This window comes from Phaethon aethereus (genome assembly GCF_964289735.1).
Source record: "Phaethon aethereus genome assembly, chromosome: 10".
Classification (NCBI taxonomy): domain Eukaryota; kingdom Metazoa; phylum Chordata; class Aves; order Phaethontiformes; family Phaethontidae; genus Phaethon; species Phaethon aethereus.
In genome coordinates, this window is record NC_138586.1 from 7,981,812 (window position 1) to 8,007,962 (window position 26,151).

A 26,151-nucleotide genomic window follows, 5' to 3' on the forward strand; every position below is an offset into this window, starting at 1 on the left:
ACAATTGATTTTAATGTACCTTGTTCTTAGAAATTTGAACACCCTGTTAGTTCGTTTACAGTGGGATCCTTTGAAAAAGTTGCAGATTAATGTACCTTTTTATTATAAAAATCTTACTAACAGGAATAACATCCAAATGCACAGTTTGTTTGAGAGTCAATAATGTCATTGTCCATGCTGTCCTCAGGGAAGCAAATGACATTTTGAAATAATAGATTTTAAAATGTATGAAAGACCCTACACCCAAAGTATTGCAGAAAATAAAAAACATTGTCTGTTTTGTTAATATCTTGATTCCAGACTCTGAAACTATTTTATGAAATGTAGAGCTGCAGTTGTCCTACAGACAATTGTGATATATTAAAAAGTTCATGGAAATAGGCAGGCTCTGTGTGAACCTTCAAAGCAAAACCAAAAGGATTATGAGTCCGAATTTGGCTGAATAACACATTAATCATCTTTTGAAAGTTATTGTTTAACAGTAGTATGCAGGATAGTCTCTTAGAATTTAAGTCAAACATATTTAAAGAGGACTTTATTTATTTATTTGCAGTTTCACTAGGGGAGGTGACACTTACGGAGGGCACTTCTGAAATGGTGAGGTTTTTTTGTTCTCAGTTTTGCCCTGTGTCTGTGAGAGATAGTTTGAGACAGCAGAATGACACCTTCTGGGTATTTTTAGGCTTATGCTGGTTTGTAATATTGTATTTACACCAACCACTGGAGATGTAACTTTATAAATTGGCATAAAGTTGCACACTCTCACAGCTAATAGAGCAGCTGTTACTAGATAGTACATTTCTTCAATCTTCCACCTATTATATCATTCTAAAACAAAACCAATGAGGGAATTCATGTTAGTCTTATGCTTTGAGTTAAAATACATACATTTGAACAATGTGAGTTTCCTCAGTTCAGTAAGTAACACCTCTTGTCTGTGGGCTTGAAGACATCTAAGCCAACTACAGAAAGGTAGTTTTCTGTAGCCCAGAAAAGGTGAGTGCCAGTCCTTAAACTTTGTTTTCATGGGATGGTTTTACTCTGCCTTACATAGCTGCATTCTGCATGGGCCTGCAGGGAGGTTAGCTGTCATACTGCAATGTGCACCTGAACTTTGCCATTTGAAATGGCTTGAGAGAATGCCTCCCTCCTGAGCGCTTGTGTTTGTGGAGTCTCAGGATGACAGTGAGGAACTGTGAGAAACCAAGATGAAGAGACAACCTTTCACATAGCAGTTGCACAAGAATGGGAATAAAAGCGTGACATGCACTTTAGTTTTTCAGTTTTGTAGTCTTCATAGTGACAGTACACCAATTTTCCTCCTTCCTGCATGTGGAATACTTTGAACTCAAGGAGATGCATTACGTCTTTATAAGGACACTCCTTGTGCTATAGAAAATATTTGCTCAGCACTGAACTCTGTTGTTTTCTTTCTAAGATTTGAACGTGTCATGGTTATCTTGCCCACTTTTTTATTTCAAGGATCTACCACAACTTACTTATGGTTCAGGCTCATACAACTCTGGTGTAGAGCAATGCATCTTGTATTCCAACTGGAGAAAACTTTTACGATTTGGATTCCTCAGACTAGAATTAACATCAGTGATTACAGATACCATTGTTCCTGGAAAGATGTAGAAAACAGTGAAAATACTGAGTACAGTCTTCAGAAGAAATCCTTTCTCCACTCATTGTGTCTCAGAATAAAAGCTAGATTCTAAAAGGGACCCTGATGTAAAATGGAAATGAACTTAGGCCACATTACAAGCAGGTTTCAGATTTTGTGTAAATCCAAGAATGTTGGAGGCTGCTGGCTGGGCTTTGCTTAAAAAACAACTTTTCTCATAGCTTTGATCCAATTGCTCATGAAATGAAAAAGGAAACCACTGGCTATTGACCACTATGGATGCACAGTTCAGGGCTGCACAGTGGAAATATGTTGGGGTTATGTTTCCTCCTTTCATCTTTACCTTATTCTATCTCTTGACTGTATTCAGGTCTGAAATTCTCATTTAATTTGGAATATTGCAGCAGCTCATGTGCACTCTGTAATTAGGAATTCCCAACTCCATGGCCTGACGCTCATTTTAGCGTCATGCAATGACGCCAAACGCATGCAATGTTCTTTGTCAAAAGGGCAAGAAGGGGCACGCGCTCAATATGGATGAAGCTGTCTGTATGAAAGGAGCTTCTAAGTCTGTATCTGCAGCAGTGAAGGACAAGGCCATTTGGTAGTTACAGCTGCATTTTGGCTAAGCCAAAATGTTCACTTGCCTGCACGTTCCTTGTATGCCAGGGAACAAACATCAGCATAATCAAGCCCCAATTCTCAGATGAAAGAGTGAAGGCAGATCTGCATTCATCACCCACACAGGTGTATCATTACAGAGTTTGCTATTTGTCTCTGAGATACTGCAGAATATGTACAGAAGCTTCTGCAAACCGTTGTGCTGCTGATTCCTGCACAGACCTTAAGGACTCATGCTATAGAGTTCTTTCTTTACAGAACAGGGGTAGGTGAGTGACACATTTTAGGAATTTTTACAGTATCCAAAAGGCAAGGCTACCATGTGAGGCGCTTCCACTCAGGAAGCATTAGTTTTTGCCACAGAATTTGTGTTTCTTAAAGGAAAACATTAGTCCATGGCTGTGTCCCATAAGTAAATGCAGGTGTTAGAATTGCTCCCTGCTTGGTTCTGGGTTTTTTGGGGGCTTGGGTTTTTTTTTCTCTTTGAGTGAGTTTTCTCTCTCAGTGGAAATCCTATTTAGCTTAAATGTGTTCTTTTTCCAAAGTATAACCTCAAGCTAAACTCTTTTGCTTATGCTGCTTTTTTGCAATGGTTCAAGCTGAAGTTAACCTTCCTATTAGCATTTTAATGCAAAAAGAGATTCCACCACAAGAAGTTTTGTCTGCTTTCAAATGGCAACATGGTAAAGGTATGAAATACTGCTTTCCAGTGTTTGCAAATTCCTTCTTTTCCTACAGCAAGCCTCTTTTCTCTTTATTGATATAAATAAGAACAGCATTTGGCAGGGACTTCCCAGGTCATCTGTTTCAGTCATTTCCTTTATAACCACATAAAATATTTCACATTGTAAGCTAGTCAGTCTTGTTTTAAATGAAATTGAGGTTTTTTGCCCCTACTTTCTTTGGTCAAAGCCTATTCTATACGCTTGCTTTTCTGGTTGGCTAAAATACTTCTTCATAGCTTAAATGAATTCATGGTCAATTATAGCCACTTATTCCAGTGCCAATAATGTCCTTTAGCTGAAACATCGTTCTTTTAAGTGAAGATGACTTTCCAAATAGGATTTTGTTGCCGTAGTCCTTCCTTACAAATGTCTCCACTGTGCGACACTGTATGGGGAGCCCTTTCCTTCGTAGGGATCTGAAAGTGGGTCAGGGCATTGTGTGCCTAAGTAAACAATGTTAAATGTACTGTCGGCTTTCCAAAGGTACTGCAGGGTCTTTCTAACAACCTCCCAAAATAGTGGAGGTTAATCCGTGTGAAAATCGAAGGGCAAGTAGTAGATCTGTTATACAGGCAAGAATTATTTATTAAAAGTTCACAAGACAATAAAGACTTTAAGGATTATAATAATAGCTTTGCTCCTGCCTTGCTAGGACTTCCATTAGATGATAATTCTATTACTAAAAATTAGATTTGTTTTATTTATGATCCTGTTTTCTTAGAAGACACCTATTGATCAAAAGAGGCCTCGCCTTATTAAAAATTCAGAGCATTATCCGGATCAGTTGTCAAGAGGGATATATTAAACCAGAATATGTTTTAACACTAGGAGGTACAAAGTGATGTGCCCAGCAAGAAGGGGAGCCAGGTACACCTACAGAGTATATCCCGAAAACCTGAAGCACCCTCAGGGGCCCAGGGGTGAGAGCAGGTTGTGGTGCTGGTTCAATGGAGCCACAGTGGTGCCTTGGTGCATGACAAGGGAGTTGTTGGCAGGAAGAGGCTGGTGATAAGAGCCTGTCAAAAGGGGTTTATATTGAGAGAATTTAATCTCTCTACTGATAAAAGTACTGGGAAGCTGTGTTTCTGATGTTGTATGTGGTGCTTTCACAGGGAATTGCCCACTGATGGTCACTGAAAAAGACAAAACAGAAGCTAGAAGATGCCAAATAAAGCCGGACAGGTTTGTACAGGACAGAGTAGGTAGCTGCTAACACTGGAGCAAGTGTCCATGTGATGGTGACAGTGCTGTCTCCATCCCCTGGCCTCTCCTGGCTGGAGGGGGAGGAAAAGCATCAGCACGTGCCAGTCCCTGACCTCCAGGAAGGTGTGGCATCTGCAATGTGCACTTACACGGAGAGGGCATGAGTGTGTTGGCTTTTTATTATGCTGTCTTGGAGACCAGTTGATAGAAAGCTCCTTTTTTTTTTTGTAATCTGGTTGAATTTGTAATGGTAATGTAATGGTGTATTTGGGGAAGATGTTGGATTTTGCACACAGGTATCTGATGAGACTATGTTAAAAGACGGAAACCTCCATCTGCTGTATGAGAACGATTCAGCATGTCAGAACAGCAGGTGATTTGGGCTTGTGTGACTTAACTGTGCACAGACTTATTTATGTTCTTTTATTGAGAGCAAGGTCTTCAAAGCTGCTGTCTTGAAGAATCAGAAATTTCAATACAGGAGGATTTCCAACTGGAAGATGGATATTGGATCAGTAAATTAAATTTGGTTGTAAGAGGATAAACATACATTGTCAGGCACTACACTTCTTCCTATTCTGGCTGTTTCGGGGTGCGATAGGGTTGGTGATATTGCATTACATTAGCATAAAAGTCTTTTGTGAGACTGGGTGACTGTACCTGAGATTATCCACTCTTACAGAGGAGTTAATGTAATGTATTTTCTGGTTTGGATAAACCATTTTGTTTGGACAGACAGATTGCAGATTTTCCCAATCACCTTTCCTTCCTTTTAAACAAAAAATCATGAGGAGAACAAAACCACCAAGACCATACATTAGGTCTTGAGATCACCCTCACTGCAACATTAAATGGTTTGAGTTCAAGAGTAATAACAGTAATAATAGCTATATTTAATATTCATAAACAGAATTTCAGGAAAGTGTGATATCTTTGCCCATTGTGCTATTCAGTGGTATTAATTTTGTCCAATTTTCAAGAAGATTAATTTTAAAGAAGACATTTACAGGTTGTTGGTTTCTATATATGTTCTATTAAAGGATTGTAACCACAGGCAGGTACCCCAAATTCCCACATATAAAACTCTCACTTTCATTTGAAATAGATTAAAAGTACCATCTCAACCACTTGATTCAAGTTCATCTTACCTGGGGTCAGGGTTTTGACCTACAAAGCTGACGGTTGTGTCCTAAGTTGTATGCGTTTGATTTGTCTCCGTTCAGGAAGCAACACTGGAGGCGTGTAACATGACTTCACTGTGGATCATTTACACAAGAGGAATGTTGTTAGTATAGGAGTGCAAAGTAACTGGTGTTTGCCAGCTGCAGCTCTTTGACTCTGCTGTGCTAACAGACTGTTGACTTTGTGTATATGTAATGATTTTTTCAGAGAATCAGTGATCATTGAGGCAGCAGTAATTGGCACCGGGGAAACCTTTTAGCAAGCCTTCCCTAGCAGTTAGCAATGTGTTGATTTTCACTGGTTTCTGAATAGCTAGAAAATGTGCTAATTTTCAGTTGTGTAGTAACACTTAATTAAAAATACTATAGAGACTTGGAGGGGGGAGCTTAATGTTGGGCAAGATCTTGTCAAGTGGGCAGTGTGCACTGATGAGACTGAGAATGAACTATTGTCTCAGGCTAACTGGGAAGTAGAAGAATAAGAGGCCTTGTTTGTAAAGAAAAAGCAGCAGGAGGAAGAAAATTCACAGCAAAAGTCATTGGTAATGAACTGAGAATGGAAGTACGTGATACAAGCTGGCCAACCTGGATTTTTTAGGAGCCAAGCACCCTACCATGCTGTTCAACAAGAAGCACTGGGCTTCAAAACAAAGATCCACTAGATCCAAATTCCAGGCTTGGGATTTTACGAGTCTAAGGGCATGTTGGTTTCTGTGCATGCATGACATACAAAGGACATCTGGAAACATTTCATCTGACTGTGGGGTCATACTTACTTATCACTTGCAAGCCTGGGCATCATCATCATTAGGACATCACCACTTAGGACATCACAGCCCCCAGGCACAGAAGCCAATGTCATTGCTTACGGCTGGTGCACACCAGGGTCAAGAACAGTGCACTGAAAATATTCCTGAAAGCAGCCTGCAGTAGTTCAGTGTTTGGGTTGACTATGGAGAGCTGTTGACCGGAGCCCTCAGTAGGGAGAACATCTATGCAATTTTCGTCAGAGTAAATGCACACAGAGGTGTGGGTCTTGTACCTTCTGCCATCTTTTCTACCACCAAGACTGGATAACCACTTCTCAGGAAGCATTCAAACCAGTGCAGGCTGAGATGACAGGCACTCTGATGAATCTCTGATCCCTCTGTCTAGATCCGTGTGGAAAAGGGTTCCACAGATGTGTCCTTTCAGCAAATAGCCATAGACCTTTAATTAAAATGCTGAGCTTTCCTAGTGAAGGTGAGCGTGATTTGGACCATCCCTGTGACCTTACAGTTCCATGTAAGAGAGGGACGGATGGTTTATGACATGCTCATGGCTCATGCATGACACAAGCTGATGTTTCATTCTGCTTCTGCTCATTCTGTTTAGTTCACAGAGGAATCAACAAGCAGGCAGTAGTAGCTTGCATTGGGGAGAGATTGTGGATCTTTTCAGATAACCCTCTCTTGTGTGTTCCTACCTGTCATCCAGATTTACAGCAGAGCCAGATGGGTTAATTTCCTACCTGTCCCCAGATCCTTTGGCAGAGCGTTATTGAGTCTAGTTCTGTTCAAAGTAGTGGCCCCTTTAACCCGTATAAATGGGCCTTATGACTTTTGTGTGATCTTGTAAGGGAAATAATACTAATGAAAAGGAGAATGGTGAGTCTGTTTTTCTTTAGTTGTGCCATGCTAGTGTGTCCTGTTAATATAGCTAGTATGAGTCAAACTTGTGCTGTATATGGGTTTATTAGAAATCTGCTGCTTACAATAGCATGATCTGGGATTTGGCACATGCATATTTCAGCCTGGGAGTAGTCATTAACTTGCCCACATTTCAGAAGCTGGTCATTTATAAATTTCAAATGTACAAAAGCACTAAAGGAAACGAAGAGAGTCACCATTTGGGTGCCCCATGCATTTATTTCATCAGTACATGAAGTGTGTGTCCAGCCCAGCAAGGTGTTTGCAGAACAGAAAAGTCATTTACGGTTATGCTAAATGTCAAGCATATGCAACAGATGCAGGTCTTTGAGCTAAGGCTCAACCAAAGACTAGTCTTAGGATTAGGATAGAGTTAGGACAGAGACAAAGCCTAATGCTGTAGTTGGAGTGGGGCTGTGGAGGAAGTAGGGCCAAAGGAAAATAGGCCATCCTTCTGGAGCTTCCATCAGAAACTTTCTTGCCAGAGCTGGAACTTTATCCTTCAGTGTGTGCCAATGACTCCTTTCTCACAGGTGCCATGTTCTGCACAGTGCTAGGTGGCAGGCTGACATTGGCTCACAAGCTGGTTTTGTTGCTTATTTTCTATACCAAGTCTGTGGAGACTGCAGTTGCAGCTATAGTTTCATTTGAGCGAGTATAAGCATGGAATGACCCTGTGCACAGCATTCAGGAGCAGAACTTATCTGTCAAGTGGTATCACTAAGTAGAGATAGGAAGTGTTTCCCTTTGTTCCAGTCTCAAAATCACACTGCAGTTGTCTTACTCCTGCTTCCCTTGGCCATAGCCTTAACACATAGTGGAGCAGAAATTCACCCATTTACCTTAAATGTTGTACATTTGGATAAGTGAACAAGGAACTCTCAAGTGGCATCTCTCTGTGCATTTTTTCCATCTTCTCTTTCAGTTTAGGCAATACCTCAAATCTGTTTGTCTGTTGTATAGGTTTGGATTTCAGCATAGAGTTTTCTTGAGCCTCATTCACATAAGTATCATATCTTGCAAGACATCCAGTCTTGAACAGCTCTTCTATTGTCTTAGGGGCCTTAGTCTGCCAACCCAAAGGAAGCCAACCCAATGTGCAGGAACAAACAGGTCATGCAAGAAAGAATACCTACAGCTGAGTTCTACGAGAGATGGGATATTCCTCCTTTGAAAGCTGCAACATGGAAGATACAGATAGTAGTTTGGTTTTCTCCAGATTCCTCCAGAATTTTGTGGGTTTTTTTAAAAAACAAAAGCAAAAGTTAAGGCTCTAGCTGCTGCAGCTGTGAAAGAAGCTTTAAAAACTAACATGAGTTTAAATTAGGAAGTTTTATCTGCCTGAATCTGAAGCTTGAAAATGTAAGTCATTTCAGTCAATTCAGTTGCTTAATGAAATAATGAAAGCATCATATGAAATTGTGCAAAACCGGGGGAAATTCAATATCCTGAAACCCTACACACAGATTAATCAAATTAATGGCAAGGTATAAAAGGACACATTTGGGAGATTATGTAGAAATTCATCTGTGTAGGGTTTTAAGAGCCTTGGAAAGGGAAGATGAGCCTTTGCTAAGTGATGTATAGCCATTCTCTTAGTACAGTAGTTAAATATAATATTTTGGGTAAAAAAGTGATTTGATTTTTTTTTTCTTTTGCCTACAAACCTCCTGAACACATTTGTTTTAGATTGGCAGAAGTTAAACATGCTTCCAAGAAATCATGTTATTTTTCTGAAGAAAAATATATAACTATCTTTCATATAGGAAAAATGTCACACCAAGGTGTTCCTATTTGGGGATAAGAGGTATATTACTCTTCCTTTTTTTTTTAATCTAAAACTGAATTTGACATTAATTTACAAACAGTTTCAGATGACCAATAACACATCTCTTTTCCTTCATAAACCATTTGTCTGAAAAAATTATCTGGACTCCTACCCTGAATATTTGAGAACTGCTCAGCGTTCAAATAGTGTGAAAATACAATTGGAATCTTCTAGTCTCTGCTTCTTCTCATATTTTAAATGGAACAAACAATACGTAGAAGTGAAAAATGAAAGGAATTAAAACCTGGGAGGGGTGAGATCTGGGAAAGGATGTAATACCCCCAAAATCTGCAATGGAATTTATGAATTTAAAAATGTGCTTTCAAAGAGTACCATCAAAAATGAACACTAAGAATTAGATACCTTACTGCCAAACTATTACCCCCAAAATTTTGGAACTTCGAGTTCAGGTGCCAAATTTAGCGTCCTCTGTGACAGGCTGCTGTTCCAGCACTCAGAGTCGTCCCACCCACACCACAGAAAGTCAAGAGAGTCTAAAACCATAAAGGATCAAGAGAAATAGCAGCATGGTGATAATCAACCCAAAGCTTCTGCTTGCCCTGAATGTGCTCGCTTGTGAGACTGCAGCCTCATCTTTCGAAGGAAACCTCTCCAGATGAAATTTACTTCATTAGAGGGATTTGGACTGGAAAATTTCCTGATCTGAGGTTTTTTCCCTGCTCTTAAAACCATGTTCTCCCTGCAGCAGTCCAAAATGCAGTGATTAATACAAGATTAGGCATGAGGAAAACAGTACTTCATTGGTGGTGGAAAGCTTGTACCCATACAGGCATCTTGTCAAAGCCCACATCTCAGTTTCCTGTACACAGAGTCCCTCAAGGAAATGCTCCATCCCCGAATCTGTATACTTAGTGCATCTCTGACAGTCCCCATGGCTTGTACTAGTACTGTACGTGCCTCTCCTGTTCCCACCTAGGATCCCTCATACTTGTTTCGCAAAGGAGACATTTCAGTGTGTGGTATCGGTAAATCATCTTTCTCAGAGGCAGAGGTAAATGGAAAGCAGGAGGAAGGTGTTTGCGTGCCGTTAAGAGGGATGGAAGAAGCATGCTCCATTGTGCTGTTTGCTCCCACAGTAGGTGCAGATTTGGAGATTTTGAGCATTCCTCAGTTGATGCCACTCGCCCTGATCCAGATTTTCCAAATATGCTGACAGAGCAGAGATGAGCACCAGAGAGAAACATGTGCTCCTCTGAAAACGCTTCATTAAAGCCTGTTATGACTAACAGCAATCAGTGTATAAAAGAGACAGTGACATCTCGAGTTAAGATAACGTGAGGAAAGAGAAAGAGAATGAGCAAGTTTTCTCAGCCAGCCAGTTTGCCTGCCCTGGCCAGCTCAGCTTGGTCATGGTATAGAGCATCTGCCTCAGCCACCTTGGTCAAGGTGAGCACAGAGACTCCTGACCCCGAGCTGCCTGCTTCTCTCATGACTCACATCAGACTCTGTTAAGTCACATTCTTTAACCTAAAAAATACAGCTACAGAATAATCCTTCATGGTTTGTTTCCCTTTCAAGTAAGCATAAATGCTATTGCTAAGTCCTCTGTCATAGTGCTGTGAGTGTTGTGCTGCTGGGGGCTGGGTCTCAGGGAGAACTGGATTGCCTCAGAGATTGTCCACATATCATTAAAGGAAATGTCAGGCTGCCAGCCAAAGATGGAGAGGTAGTAGTTTGTGACAGGCATGTTTGTGAAATCCAGGAGGAAAATATTGGGGAGGAAGATGGGGGGAGAAAATTTTCTCTGTTAGACATCTGTGTATTGAAAGTGACAACATTTAATATTATTAGCAGGAAAATGTATCATGTATTAAATTAATGTACCATATTATGGGATGCTTTTATACAACAATTTGGCACTCTTGGTGAAGTTTTGTATTGAGAAGTAATAAAGAAGATTCTAGTGTAAAATACACTACCTTCAACATTCTTAAACAGGCCATACTTTAACGGACCCAATCCTGTTCATACCCATGGAAATGGAAGCTTTGCCATTGACTTCTGCAGAAACAACATCAGCTACAAAATGATCAATGATCATTTTATTCTCCCCGTGATATTCATTTTCACCCCATTAGAGTTTCTTTTCGTTAGTGTGACCTTCAGTCTTGCATAGTGAAATGCTCATTGCTCCAAACATACATAGCATGGTGAGAATACGACTGATAAAGCAGTGATCTGAATGAAACAAGATAGGACCAGTGGGCAGGAACTTTTTGTACAGTACAGTGGATTCCTGGCCCACACCTTGTAGTGGTTTTAGACACCCTGGCAGTATAAAATCTGTATAATTCTAATAAGTCAGTTAATGTGTAGGTTTGAGGAATCAAAATTTCTTTTATAAAATCCATTTAATTGCTGATGATTTTTAAAGTACATCAGTGACTAAACTATAGCATCCAGACATATTGGGGAGGGGGTTAGAAATTAATGTTGTTTTGCGTTTCCAAATAAAAATATCTAGCTTTGGATCTATCATACAAATTGAAAACAAACAAAGGGCTAATCCTGGTGGAACAGGAATTCAGTTATGAACCGCCTATATCACAGACCTTGGAAATCTTGACTTGCAGTTTCTGTTGAAAAATAGAGATGTTTGATGTAGTGACAGATGATATACTATACTGTATTTTCTTTTTCTATTGCTGTTGGAATTGTATATTTAGTGAATTAGTCGTGATTGATGATACTGTTTTAAGGACTTGCTAGTTCTTCCTGGGAAAAGATGGCATATTTTAACTATATTAATGGTTTGAGACTTAAGGATAGCACCATATATTTTTGTAATCTTTCAGCAGTGAAGCCACAATTTATACAAATGGATTCACTCTGTCTTTAGCTCAAGCAACTCTGTCAAAAGATGTCATTTGAAGTAATGTTGCTCATCATTCATAGATGCAAAAGCTTAAGGCCCCATTGCTTTGATATGAAATTACGATGGAGTTTTCAACTCCTTGCAAGATCAGTTATGTTGTTAATGACAATTTAACTGTTTTATGCAGCTCCAGATTAGACTACTTTTGAACACAAAGGCACTTACTTACCAACAGAAAGAGATGTACTAACTTGAGAGTATGTAGGAGGAGAAAAGAAGCATTCCAGGAACAACTCAGAATTCCCTGTCAGCTCTGGAGCAGTTAAAAAACAGTGCTACCGTGCGTTCAGGCAAAATTGCCTATTTACAGTACAGTATATTAGATCCCTTTACAGCACATTGGTAAGGAAGCAAATCATTGCAGAATAATACCGAGGGCTGGGAGAGGTCTCTGACTTTTATTTTGGTGTATTAGCTGAAATGGAGCCCAACCCTTCAGTTGCATTTGAATACTCCCTTTTGTTGTGATATGTCATGCATATGTAGGAACCCATCTCTGGATGGGTAATTGTTAACAAAAGTATGGGACAGAAAGTAGTCTTTAGATACAATCTAATAATAATAACAGATTAAGACAGATGTTCTGCCTTAAAAGCGTATCTAACGTTACTGCTACGCTATGCTTTTGCTTCTGTGATCCAACTCTTATAATGCCACTATGCTTTTACTACTAAAAAAACCCAAAACAAACAACAACCGAACATGTCCCAGCCCTTCCTTTCTCTCTTTAATCCACTGGTTCTGTAAAAAGCAATGATATCATATCATTTGTAGATAAATGATAGACTTTATATAGCACCTATTTTACAAGGGTGCTGACACACAAAGGTTTTCTTTAATTATTAGTTAAAATCTGGGAGAGAAAGTGGTAATATTTCCCACCTGTAATCCTGTATTTAGATTATCTCCATATTACCCTGTTAAAATACTTTGCTCTGTAATTATTAATCCAAACATTGTTCACCTCCTGAGAAACTGTCATGCTTTTTAGCTATGCATCTCACGTCTTTCAGTTTATAATGTTGCCTTACATTTCTAGAAAACAAACCTTAAAATTGACATAAAAGACTTGATGAACAAGACGTAATCTTTTTTCCTGTAATAAATAAAACATTATTGATAACTATTGTGCATCAGAAGGAGTTAGTGGGATGGACATATACATGTCGATTAGAGAAGAGAGAATAGAGAACTAAATGTGGTACATAGTACATTTTAAAGCAGACAACAAAATGGAGAAAAATTTTCAAGTGGGGGTAGGTGGTAGGTAAAACAATCATATGTACCTGGGGCAGGTTATCACACTCACCATATGATGAACGTGACAAGTAATACAACCTTTACTGTTTCTTACACTGCCACCACTGCGTTTGTGCTCAGCTTCTCCACCAGACAGTCATCCCATCCTTCGGGATTGAAGTATTATAGATGCTCAGTAATTTTTTTTTTTTTTTTTGGTGAGAAAATTTGTGGGTTTTTTCTCAGATTTTGTTTTCATTTTACGTTTGAACAAAAGGCAACATTCTCAAAAATCTCCTCATAAAGGCATATCTGAAGAATGCCACTTGAGAATACTGTTTCAGAAAGAAATGGAGGTTTCAGGTTGTCGTTATTGGAAAATTGGGGTGGAGGGGTGTGTCGACTTTAAATGACTGACTTTGTTGCTTGAACATTGTTCCATGAGCTGGGGCAGTAGTACTACATAATCACAGATAAGATGTAAAATGGCAGTCAAAATACTGTGCTGAGTTGAGTTTCATTTGAATGATGTAGTTTAAATGTAATGGCAGTTACTACCTAGAACAGATTGAATCATCTTGTTCTCTTGTTGAAAATGTCAAAGCAAAATCTTAAATCGCTTCAACACATGACAAAGAGAAGACACTTTCAGCAGGAAAATGAAGTGTCAAGCAGGTTCGTTACAACAAGCTGACACAATTTCATGAAAAATTTCTCAGAAATTACGTTCCTGGTGCAAAACTTGTATCTGACTGCTGGAAAAAAGCAGCAGAAAACGTAAAAGCTGGGTAATGAATGGTCCTCTGAGAACAGCAGAGAAATGTAGCATCTGAGGAAAGTGATCTGTATTTTGAGCTGCTTCACCAACAGTGTCCCACTGGCCGAGGGGTAGGAGCAGTGCTGATTTCTGTCCTGCCAGTCAGCTGGAGAAATTGCAGGAGAACAGAAACCCTCTCTCAGGAGCCTGCATATGTGCAGGTAGTTCAGGCAGAGGCACACGGAGTATCTGGGTATTTGGGCAGCCCATCGGTATCGCATCCATGCACCGTTCACAGAGACCTTGTACTGCCTTGCCTACCAAGGCTGGGAGGAGCGAGTTCCCCTTCCCATGCACTTGGTGTGTGTAGCCCTGGCTGGGAGGAAACTCGGCACTGATTTGTTAATGAAAAAAGGGTGGGCTCCGCTCCCTCTCCCGCTCCCTCGCCTCTTTTTCTGCTTGATGTTTTTTGTCTCTTTCCATATTTTTTTTTTCTAATTTCTTCTTGATTTAAAGATTATCTTCATCTTTTAATAAAGGATGGAGGAAATATACTGAAGGATTAAATCCTTATCTGCAGCCATTTGAAGTGCCCATGGGACTGTTTAATCTCACATTTCAGGGGATTTGGAAGCTAGGCCCTCCTACAGTTTCTGCTGCATACAGTATAACCTGTGCTCAAATTGACCTGTGGGACAGGTATAATCTATCGCTTACTCTGCTGTCAAGTTTATTTTATGCTCCTGTGATATAAATGTCTGGTGTGTTGGCAGCCTGCTTAGCAATGGTCACATAGATTCAAAACAAGTATAGTCACAAAGACTTTTTTTTGGCCGTGTCTTCACTCTTTTCCATTGCTTTTAGTGTTGCCACAAGGTCTTTGAATTGTTTCCCTGGGAAGTTAATTTGTTCCTCTCAGCTGTGCTGCGTGTCACTGGGCTTGTTAACGGGGCTGCACAGAGATGCACCAGTAGGCACTGGAATGTCATTTGTCCTTGTGCTTTTCGTACATATAGCTCTCTATGCAGCCTTTAGTCATGTTCCCCTTGGAGGTTTGCTTGCCATTCTTTGCATCTCCACTGACCATTAAACATTTTCAGTATGTTAGTCTTAAAATATTACATGTTTGTTGTCGAGTAGTTGCCTCCTGTAAACCTGATGCATGGGGGTGAGAGTGTGCCTACTGACTTAGGATGTCAATCGTTTTTCTGCAACTTGTGTTATCAAAGCTATGAAGTTTCCCATAGCATCTTTCTTTGAGGCAGCGGAAATTGCATTCTTGGATCAGAAAACTTCCCTGTGTTTGACAGCAGCTGATACCAAATGACTCTGGTCCCACACCGATCACCAGGGGAATATTCTGCTTCCCATCAGCATCCCATCCAAACTCTGATGAAAGTGGTGAAAGGCAACAGTGCTGACTGAAAATGGGTCATCCTGGCAGAGATTTCTATGGATGCTACTTTTTTTGTTAATTCTTTTAAATCCTTTACCTCAGATAAAATGACACATTTCATGGGATAACTCTCTTCTTCATTTCTTAAAGCATTGTCTTTCATCAGAAGATTTACATTTTCTTGATCTTCAATCATGAGGCAGGCTAAACAGCAAATGTGTCTATGATTTCTTTACATGCCTATATTATGCCTGCTTTTTCATTTTCCTTCTCATCCAACCAATAATGACATGATCTGGCCCCATTTTTTCTTAGCAATACTACATGTGCTTAGTGAATAATACAATTCAAGAAAACTTCTTCAGTGGTACAACGAAAAAAATAATAGCAAAACTTGGTGGAATATATTTTGCAGCTTTTGAAGACAAATTAGAGTCAAAGAACCTACATAAATATTGCATAAACATTTTATGAAAAGGTTTTCTTTGTCAAGTATAGTAACATTTTTCATCATTGTAGCAAGCTTTCGAAGCCAGGGTACTAATCCAAAGAATGTATCCCAGGAATTAATAGGCTGGATGGGGCAGGGTGAAACCTACTCATTAAACCCCTACAGAGCAAAATCAATTGGCAAGAGATGACTTAACAGAATTGTCCATGTTTCTTACTTGTGAATATTGTTAATCTTAAAAAAAAAAAAAAATTACAATTGAAATTCCATCTAAAAATTGTTTGCGGTATGGCAGCTTTGAAATTGTAATGGTTCTGCTGAACATCAAACAGGCTGAGCTGTTACACTATGCAATATCTAAAGATGTCTGAAGTACAAGTTTTAAATTGTCTTTGAGACTTCAAACTAAATACATTTTTAGCGTTGCTCTTCAGTAGTTCTGTCCTCTTTGAAAAACTACACAGGAATGTTTGGTCTGTAACAAAGGTTTTGAATCAGGACTATCTCAGGGCATAGGTAAGCCATGCAGTTGCCTGAAACAGCAAACTAAGAGAGGTGACAAAATGGCACCAGCTCCTCCTTTGCTAGATTGTGGTGTGCACTGGCTGGAGGCTGCTATTGAGCTTGGAGATGGCTTTTCCCAGATCCAAAAAGAGCACCCATTGTTTTGCCTAGATATAGTACTATAGGTGCTTAATACTTACTTCACCTGGCATTCCTTGTCCATAATAATTCTCTTTTGATACACTATTCATATTTAATATGAGGTTTTTAATTTCAGAGAATAATGGATTGCGTTGAGTAGTATCAAAATAACACATAAAATCCACTCCATGATAATTCATGTTGCTGGGGTTGTGCTGTGGTGCAGTAGTTCACTGTGCACAAGCGGTCAAATTGTTCATGGAATATTAATTGGTTGTGGACTGCAAGTTTTTGGTACTCTGGCTTCAGGTTGACAAGAATGATAGCTTTCATTTGCATGCAAAGTCTCCAGCTGTCCCTTCAAGATGGATGATGGGATCTGGCTTCATCCATCACCACTTCTTTACTTTTTCATAAGACAGAAAGAAAAAAGAATTAAAAAAGCTAAAAGATAAAATGTCGTAAAATGTTCTTTGCAAATCTCCTTGAAATAGAGGGTAATTTCAAGCATCTTATTTCTGCTCAGAGTCCAAGAGAAACATTTTGAGTGCGGATGATGAAATGATCTGTCCTTTGTGTTAAATACACTCCGTTCATTAAATAAAGCACACTCCATTTGAGATTTTCATGAATTAGATTGCAGGGAAATGCAATTACATTTAGTAACAATTTATTACACTTTTTTCTCTACTTCAGAGGAGACTCATGCTTGCTTCATAAAAGAAAGTTGCATGATCCACATTTAGGAAAGGAATAAAATGATCATGCGTAATCTAATCCAATCTGTGAAATTTAGAAATGCAGTGAAAAGAAAGGTGTCTTGGCAACCGTAAGAGTAAGAAAACTTGATAGCATCAGTACAGTGACAGTCCTGCTAACACAGAATTCTTCTACTTTCCAGCACCCACCTTGCAATGACTCTGGTGACAGCACTGATAGTAACCCATACCATCAGTGTCACTGAATGCTTCACATCAGCGGATGCGTAACAGTCAGCTGCCACTGGCATTTAACATGTATATTGCAGTAGTGTTAAGTATTCAGCCCTGTTGTAATTACTTTGTGATGGGCGCCTTGTGGGGTTTTGCCATCTGTGCTTCAGTAATGTGCAGTCTAGCTGTTTTTTCTATTCCACATCACCAGAGTCCTCATAAGTCATATTCAAGTTCCACCAAAATCTCGCCACTCATTTTCCACAGCCCTGCATGACTTGATTGCCTTGTAAGAAGGGGGAAGAAGGTCCTGCACAAATCTGAAAACTAGAATATCCCAAAACCAAAATCTAGTTCATTTCTACTTTTCTTAACATTTCCATGAATCCAGCAGAGCTCATCTAGTACCTGATGCTCCTGCTCTTTTCTCCAAAGCAATTGGCTATGTCCATGCGCTCTGATAGCATCCTGTGTGCAGTAGCTGAAGACATCTTAGGTGAGAAGACTGGCAGCAAGACTTCTTGTTCAGAGATGATTTTGCACCTGAAATTTTCAGCTGCTGTTATTAGTTTTCAACAGTTACCATGGGCTGCAAGGTCATGCTTGCAGCAGCAGCTGTTGGGAACGGCTGGCAAGAACAGTAGAAACACAGATAGTTGTTTAGGGTTTTGACTGCTCTCAAAGTCAAGGGGGCTACAGTCATGGCCAGCTGCTTCTTGGTGCCAGTAGTATGACCTGTCAAACATGGGTCTGTTCCAAGTCATTGAGGACTTAATGGATTAGAATCAAAACCACCAGTAATGATCCAAGAGCATTTGAGCGCCTAAAAATTCATTTCCCTTGCGAGCTGCATTTCAGCATGTATGCAGCATCTTCCTTAAAACTGTGACTGTGTTGTCCTTCTTTCTGTGTCATAAAAAGAATTCATGTGATGAATTCCAATTATTTACTGCTAATATAAAAATACTGAACTCCTCCTTGCAGAAAATTGTCCCACAGAGGCAGACCAAACAGTGCATTAAGGCACTCTCGATCCTAGGTAGAGTTTCCAAAAAGTGATATTCATGGTGATGGTGGGAAAGGGGGGGCATCCAGTTGCTGTATCATTTTACCCCATTGTCCCAAAAGATGCATTTCCTGCTTGAATAATAATAAATAGAGAAAAACTCTTTGTCCCTGGTTAATGACTCCTGGCTTCCACACAAGTTGTGAGTTTGTTGAGTTTGAGCTTGCTGAGAGTAAGTGTTCAGTATTTATTTTCAAAGATGGAGACATTTATCCTTTGACAACATTTTGTTGCAATGGCTTTATTTCAGTTATACCAAATGACAGATGGAGGTGCAATCATTTTGTCAGCTTGATATTGTGGTGAAGGAAAGGCAGCACAATAGCTGAATGCTGAAAAAGTGTGTTTTGACTGACTGGTAGAACACATTAAAATACAGCTAATCAAGGAACAGCGTCCCCATATAAACACAGCCTCACAAAGTTCCATTTTTATGAATGAGTTGCTTTCTGTGGTTTTCCACTGCTTTTCACCTTGTGTTGTAATTTCTGCTGTGCGAAGAAAATGAAAAACATTCCTTCTGGTCTGATAGTGAGACTTGCTGGTGAACATGTGTTAGAAGCTCAGTCCACAGAGGACCCTTCTTACAAGCCCAGGTGGGAACCCTTAGTTCTTCAGACAAGATAAAGACTTTAGACTCTGCAAGTTCAGTCGCTGGCAGCCAAGACTATAGCTGTCACATTTACATCTGTACAATTGGCTTACACGTTTGCTTAGGTTGCTTTTATGTTTTTTGTTGCTTTTATGCAGCAACATAAAAGGTAAAGCAGTAGCAGGCCAGGCCTAAAGCATTCGACTGTCAGCCATTGCAGAAATCTGTTGGCACAAGCTGGGATTTCAGGTGAGCCAAAGGGACTTAGGTACATATTTTTTAAAAGGTATAATGCTGAGCTTCTCTTAGCAACATGTGCCCTCTGGTTAACATACTGATTTAGTGTTTTGCACACAGGTAGTTCCATCTTCACCTATGGTGTGAAAGTTACAATGTCACTGCCAAGATTTTCATATGCCAAAGTAGATCTAAGCCATGCCTGGAAGCAAGTGTATTTGAACTAGGAGTGAACAAAAACTTAACTTTGGGTATGAGCTAGTTTCAGATTAAGGGTTTGGCATGCTGTTACTTGTCCAGAGGACGCTAGTCAAACACATCGGTGCAGCTGTCGAAAGGTTAGCCAGATTCTTGATTGAATGATATTAGAGGCTCTGTGTTAATTAATGGTGGGAAAATGTCAGATCCTTCGATTGAAGGAAGTAGGTTGGCATGTAATTGTCTCGTAGAAGATTTGAAATAATTTGCATCTGATTCCCTGCATTCTGCTTCATATTTGGATAATTATTCCTTTCATCATTGCAAAGTACAATCATAGAACAGCAAATGTACTTGGGTGCTTATGACAAGAAGAGGAAAAGTCATTATCCACCGTGAGGAAGAAGAAGAAAACCCTTCTCCAGTATTTGACCAGTTCTTAGCCATGTGTGAGTTAACATCTTTAGTCTTCTGCCTTCATCCTCCTTAGAAGAGTTAACTGGTCTGGAAAACGCTCCAGCTGTGCTGAGTCACAAGAAAGAGGCCCTTCAAATCATAAACAGCTGGATTTCAGTGCATGACCCTGGTGCTGACTGGCTTCACACTGGGAGCAGTTCAGGTCTTTGGAGCACAGGTGATGCCTGTTGGCTTAGAGCATGCCTTTGCAAGGCACAGGAGGAAGGTGATCTGCATTAAATTCAAAAGTTGTGTTTAGCTGAGCCACTCAAAAATTACAAAAAGAGACTTGTGTTCACTGTAACAACAGCTTGGGCTGTCTGTCTCTCACCATGGTTGCTATGAAAGAAGACTGACTGGAGTGGAGAGAGTACTGTGAGGCTGCTGAGAGGGTAGGTAGGAAATAGAACTGTCAAATAACAATCTGTGAGGGAATTGGTGCTTAGCAAGGTGCTTTGTAGGTTTTCTAGTGGTTATCATTGCTTATCCTTAAGTAATGATATCCTAGGGCTGTTTGTTTTTCACTGCTTTATGCTTTTTCAAGAGAACTCAGTGTGTCAGATACATGTTTGAATATGGAAGGAGAAATTTTTGAAACAGTAAAGCTGTGGTGGGGAAAAAATGAGCTTCTAGACTCTTATGCTGCATTGGTACTTGGAAGCAAGAGCTGCTCCTTCAAGGCTGTTTTCTTCTTTGGTTGGTCCTGTGGGTAGCTAGACATTGCCCTGTGCAGCAAGTCAAGCTCCCTCTTGTCTGCTAGAGATCATGTAACTACTTGGAGAGACCAAATCTTTTGCAGGTCTCTTCTCTGCTTTTCTGAGGCACTTCGCCTGGGACAGCATGTTCCTTGGGCCTATGAAAAAGAGAGAATCAAAGTATCATGTGTTCTGGGAAAGAAAATGCACCTGGATGAACAGTTGCAGAGGATCAGATCAGTGTATTGATTTGTACAATACTGTGCCTTTAAATCTCTCAATGAAAAACCCCATGACAAGTGGTGTTGAAGTCACAGCAACTTGATTATTGTTTTAAAGTTTGTGTATTACTTTTTCATGGAGTGAATATAAGCACAGGAAGAAACAGCACTTTAAGCAGTCTTCTAGCAGTCTGGCTGCTAAACAGCCTCTGGCTATGTCCACCAGCCTCTTACGGGAGGCACATGTATTGCCAGGTGCCTCTGGGTAAAGAAATGTCTTTCCAGTTTGTCATCCAGCGCCTGTGACTTCAAGCGATGCCCCGGGTAGCATGCCTGGTGTTACCCTGGGACAAAGCACAGAAGCCCTGTGTGAGCCCTCCTCCCAGTCTTAATTCAGTAGTGTACTGTATCAGCTGACACTTGCATAAACAAATGCAGCCAAAGCTGTCCTAGCCTGTTCATGGGATGAAATCCTAGAATGGCAAGTAGAGGCAAAGAAATCCCTTCATGTGCTGCATTGTCAGACGTAGCATCATGCAAAGGTAGGCCTATCTGTGTGGCTGCAGGTATTGTTGCTTTGGGGAACTAATATCATCCTTGTTCTAGTGGCTTCACCATGTAAGTACTGCTGCGCAGAGCAGCCCAGGGACGTGGCATGTTCCAAGGGGTCTGGAAAATAGCTCTTCCAGTGACAGTTAATGAGGTATATTCATATTTCTTTGCAGAAGTACTGCTGTACCTTTAATAATAGGAAGAGTGTTTGCAGTGCATTTAGTTGTTTTAATTTAAAGTGGTTTTGTGGGAGGTGAAGTAAGAGTTAGATGAGAACACTTAATACAGTTAGCTTTACTAAACACATGTTGATACAGTTACAGCATTAACTTTTTGTTCTGCTTCCCCTTCTAGCAAGGCTGGAAATCAGTGCCACACATCTATAAAACTGTTCTGAGATTTAAAGCAACTTCTCTTAGAGGAATGGGCATTTGAATAAGGGTTGTTTATGGATCTCTGTCAAGTACAGAGATCACAAAAGATTGGAATCCCTCATAGCTGAAAATATCTTGTACTGCCATCCTGTTTAAGAAGGACCAAAATTGAATTTCATAAGGTGAAAAAGTGATCTGATATCTGACTTCTAAACTAAGAATGGCTTTTGTTGTCTGTAAACACACATGACATTGAAAAGCCAGCAGTTCATTGCCTTCTAGACACAAAATCCCTTTGGGTAATTTCAGTTCCTACGTAAAGAGCTCTGACAGGCTGCCAATTCATTATAACGATTACTCTCCAAGAACAATATGGCAAAATATAAGCATTTAAAATGTGGCGTTTGGCAGCACATTTAGAAAACATCCAAAGACTGCAAGTAAAGCTAAGGGAAATGGGGAAGCCCTGCTTAGATTGGCTTGCAAGGGGTGCAGGTGGGAATGAAGTATGAAAAGCAGGAAAGGCCTGAGCACGCTGGCACAGCGTGGATGCAGCTACCCCAGCAAGTTTTCTCCATGTTAGTACCAAAGATGAAAAATAACAATACAAGAAAAGCCTAAAAGTAGCAACAAAAGCCTGAAAGGAAGAAAGCTGGGGAGGGGAGAGGGAGAGAGAGGGAGTGTGTGTGTAAGTGTGTGTGTAAGTGTGTGTGTGTGTAAGTGTTGGTAATATACCAGAAAGTGAAGCTCTGTTGAGGCTCTTCACAAAGTACAAGAGACCACACTGAACTGGGATGCAAGGTTTTGAGGAGTTTGGGCTTTTTCCTTCCTCCCCCACCCTCCCATCAAATTTCCACCCAAAACAAAATGTACCTGTTTAGAATTGCATTCTGAAGCTGATCTCTTTCTTCATTTCAGCCTTTACTTATGAGGTCTTGTGTGTGCGCTGAGCTTTAAACACATCATAATGTCTCCTTCAGGAGTCCTGCAGAGGGTTGGTGAGAGTGTTGCTTGTTCTGACCTAGTCTGGGTAAAGGGCTTCATTCTGTTAGTACTGAGGTTAAATCCCAAAAACACTTTGCAGCCTCTGTGACCTTTCCACTCCCTCCAGCACATTTTGCAGCAGGCCTATGTTGAAGCCACAGCAAATAGCTGCATGTCTCTGAGCATGTGGGGTACTCCTGCATTTAGATACAGGCTAACGTGTTACCTTCCTAAGATGTCTGAACTCTGCATTTCCTAGGCCAAAATGCATTTTCTAGAGATTGTTTTACTTATTCTTTTAAGAAGTTACTGGCCTCAGTTGCACAGAGAAAGTTAAGAACATTGTTAAATTTTTAATACTTTTGCAGTACTTCCTTTTCCTCTTTCCTTCCAGCAGGTGTTCTGAGGAAGTCTGCCTAGACAGTATAAAAAACAATAAAGGAACCAAAACCAAAATTGCAGAAAAGCAATATTGTCAGGTTGTGACTCTAATGATAAGGTTCCCTCTCAGCAGATGCCAAGGCCAGAGAACACTACCTCTAACTTCCTGTGATGAGTTGAGAGAAAATGGCAAGCAATACCTATGAAGAGGTCCTTCTTATAGGTCGCAGCAGGTTACAGTTCAACTAATGTAATTCTAGTGTAGTGGCTCTTGCTTCTTGCTAACTTGTTATTTATTGACAGGGATTTTTCATGTGAGGAGTTAAAGTATAAGAAAAGCAGAGCTCTTGTACATGTTGAACAGAAAAATGTCAGTACTGAAAATGTACTCTTACTTTCATGTTCCCCATTACCAAATATTCTGGCTACTGGCATATTGGGACTTCCTGGAGAATGTACTTTTTTCCTGGAGTGTTGGGAATCAGCTTTGCTTGAAGCAGGTGTGACCTTCAAGTGAGAAACTCACTGTTTGAATTAGGGTGGGATTTGTGGAGAAGCTGGAGAAATAGTTATCCATCTCCCCTTGGATGCAGTGGGGTTTTATGAGGAAGAGCATCTCAAAAGCTTTTAGCAATTCAAAAGCATTTGTTGCTTTAAAAAATCATCAGTGGAATGTGTTCCAAAGTCCCTTGGATTTGATGCCTGAAACTCCTAAGTTTTCAGCTTTGGTTGGGATGGAAATTCCTTTAAAAGCAAGTAGTTAGACCATACTTAGACATGTAGGTTTGGCAGTACTTTCGTCTTACTCTCTAATGACATTCAGAGGGCATAGGTGCATTAGCACAGCAAATTCATTATTTGTTTCTGCAATAAATTTTCTACTCACAGGCTAATCCCCAAGTAATGTAGTTGTATGGGTAGCCTTGATGTTGCTTGTGGGTCGGTCTTGTGACTTTACATTGGATGAGCATTTTTGAACTGCTGAATTCTCAACAGAATTTCCCATTTATCTTTCGTTCTCAGCCCTACTTGTGGTTTTAGTCTTAATAACATGCTATTTAAATCACTTTTGGAGACTCCTGTGTTGTCCTTGAGGGTAAAGTGTACAAGGAGTTCTTCTTACAAACACACGTGATTTTGATCGGAAATGTTGGCTGCTGACTTGTTACTGAAATGCCTATTTCATGATAAGCAAAGCATGGCTGTAGCATCAGTGGAAGGAACCCCATTTTCATTTAAATGGAATTGGGAAAGTGGATTGTGCTGACAGTCACTTCTTAAGGAGTTTTAAAAATAGTGTCAACGGTAAAGCAAAATCAGGCAGGTATTTCTTTAATACAGTTTGCCATTTTCTGCAGATGTGGGTGTAAAAATGTTTTGTGCATTGAAGTTTGGGGTTTTTGTACCAGAATAATTCAGCTAACTCCAATTTTATGCACTGTCATTTGATAGCTGTTATCAGAGCCACATTAGTGAAACATGTGACTGCTGCACCTCTATTTCAGCCACTCAGCCAGCTTGTTTTAAAGCCCTGGGGAAGGTGTGTTGAACTATTGACTCATGCTGGAGCAGGCTTGGGGAGGGATGTCCTCCCAGCATGCCAATGGCTCAGCAGCTAGCAGAGCGCAAGCACCTTCTGCTTGGTTCACAGAATCAAAGAATCACTAGGTTGGAAAGGACCTTCAAGATCATCAAGTCCAACCACTAATCCAGCACCACCATGTTCCCTAAACCATGTCCTGAAGTGCCACATCCACACGTTTTTTAAACGCTTCCAGAGATGGCGACTCCACCACCTCCCTGGGCAGCCTGTTCCAATGCCTGACCACCCTCTCGGTGAAGAAATTTTTCCTAATATCCAATCTAAACCTCCCTTGGCGCAACTTGAGGCCATTTCCTCTTGTCCTATCGCTAGTTACTTGGGAGAAGAGGCCAGCACCCTTGTTGCCACAACCCCCTTTCAGGCAGTTGTAGAGAGCGATAAGGTCTCCTCTCAGCTTCCTCTTCTTCAGACTAAACAACCCCAGTTCCCTCAGCTGCTCCTCATAAGACTTGTGCTCCAGACCCCTCACCAGCTTCGTTGCCCTTCTCTGGACACACTCCAGCACCTCAACATCCTTCTTGTAGTGAGGGGCCCAAAACTGAACACAGTATTCAAGCTGCGGCCTCACCAGTGCCGAGTACGGGGGTACAATCACTTCCCTACTCCTGCTGGCCACACTATTTCTGATACAGGCCAGGATGCTGTTGGCCTTCTTGGCCACCTGGGCACACTGCCGGCTCATGTTCAGCTGGCTGTCAACCAGCACCCCCAACAACCAGCAGTTCGGGGAGACCTGCTGCCCCAGCCACCGGCAACTTTCAGCTTGAGCTACCAAACTGCTGGGTAGACATGTTTCTTACCAAATCGCTAAGTGCTGAGGCTTCTGAGGACATCATTCAATAAAAGGTTAGTCTTTTATTGAAGAAAGCAAATTCATTTTTCAAACTGAGATCTATTTCAGGTGATGAATTTGAACTGGTAAAGTGCTGGAGTAATTCTGAAATATTTAGTTTAGTGTGGTGCAAGATACTGTATTTGATTAAAAACAGTTCTACCCATCTCCAGGAGTACTCAGTCATTTATTTAAAGCTAGCCCCAGCTTACAAAACCTATTTACACAGCCTGGCTCTAAGCTCTCAAACCTGCCTCTGTAGCTGTGCTTTTCAGTAGCAACATTATCTGTGACCATCTGTTGTGGTGGCAGGATCAGTCACCTGGTAGGACCAGGCTTAGGTATTGTTTCCTGCTCTCAGGTGGAGATACTTCTGTATAGCAATAGGCAGGGTCCATACTCAGGCTTTCAGAAGAGGGTCCAGGTGCCACACCCGGTTGGGCAGGAATGTAAGCTAGGTGTGAAGCTGCTGGCGTTGGTCAGACACAGTTAAGTGCAAGTTTTCTTTGAGTGTGGAAACACTGTTTTGGGCGAGCATGAAGACATGTTGGGACTGTCACACTGAAATAGATTTGGTTGGCATTTCAAATTAACTGTGTTAACTTGGCAAGGTGAGATCTAAAATGCTTGATCTAGTTATTATATGTAGATTAAAAGTGAGAAATGGAGTTTGTTTTCCTGCTTTGTATTAAAAATGTAATTCCTGAACTAGCTCATTTCTGTTGAATCAGTGGGCCACCACAGCCACTAGGAAAACGGTAATACCTTGGC

General features: G+C 40.5%; 1 protein-coding gene across 1 annotated transcript in view; it reads left to right on the forward strand.

The window, feature by feature from the left end:
* The window catches only part of IL1RAPL2 (interleukin 1 receptor accessory protein like 2), a gene marked incomplete at its 3' end in the record, with an annotated part of 388,469 nt that overhangs the window by 242,371 nt on the left and 119,947 nt on the right, over positions 1-26,151 (forward strand). The gene's annotated exons all lie outside the window — the stretch shown is intronic.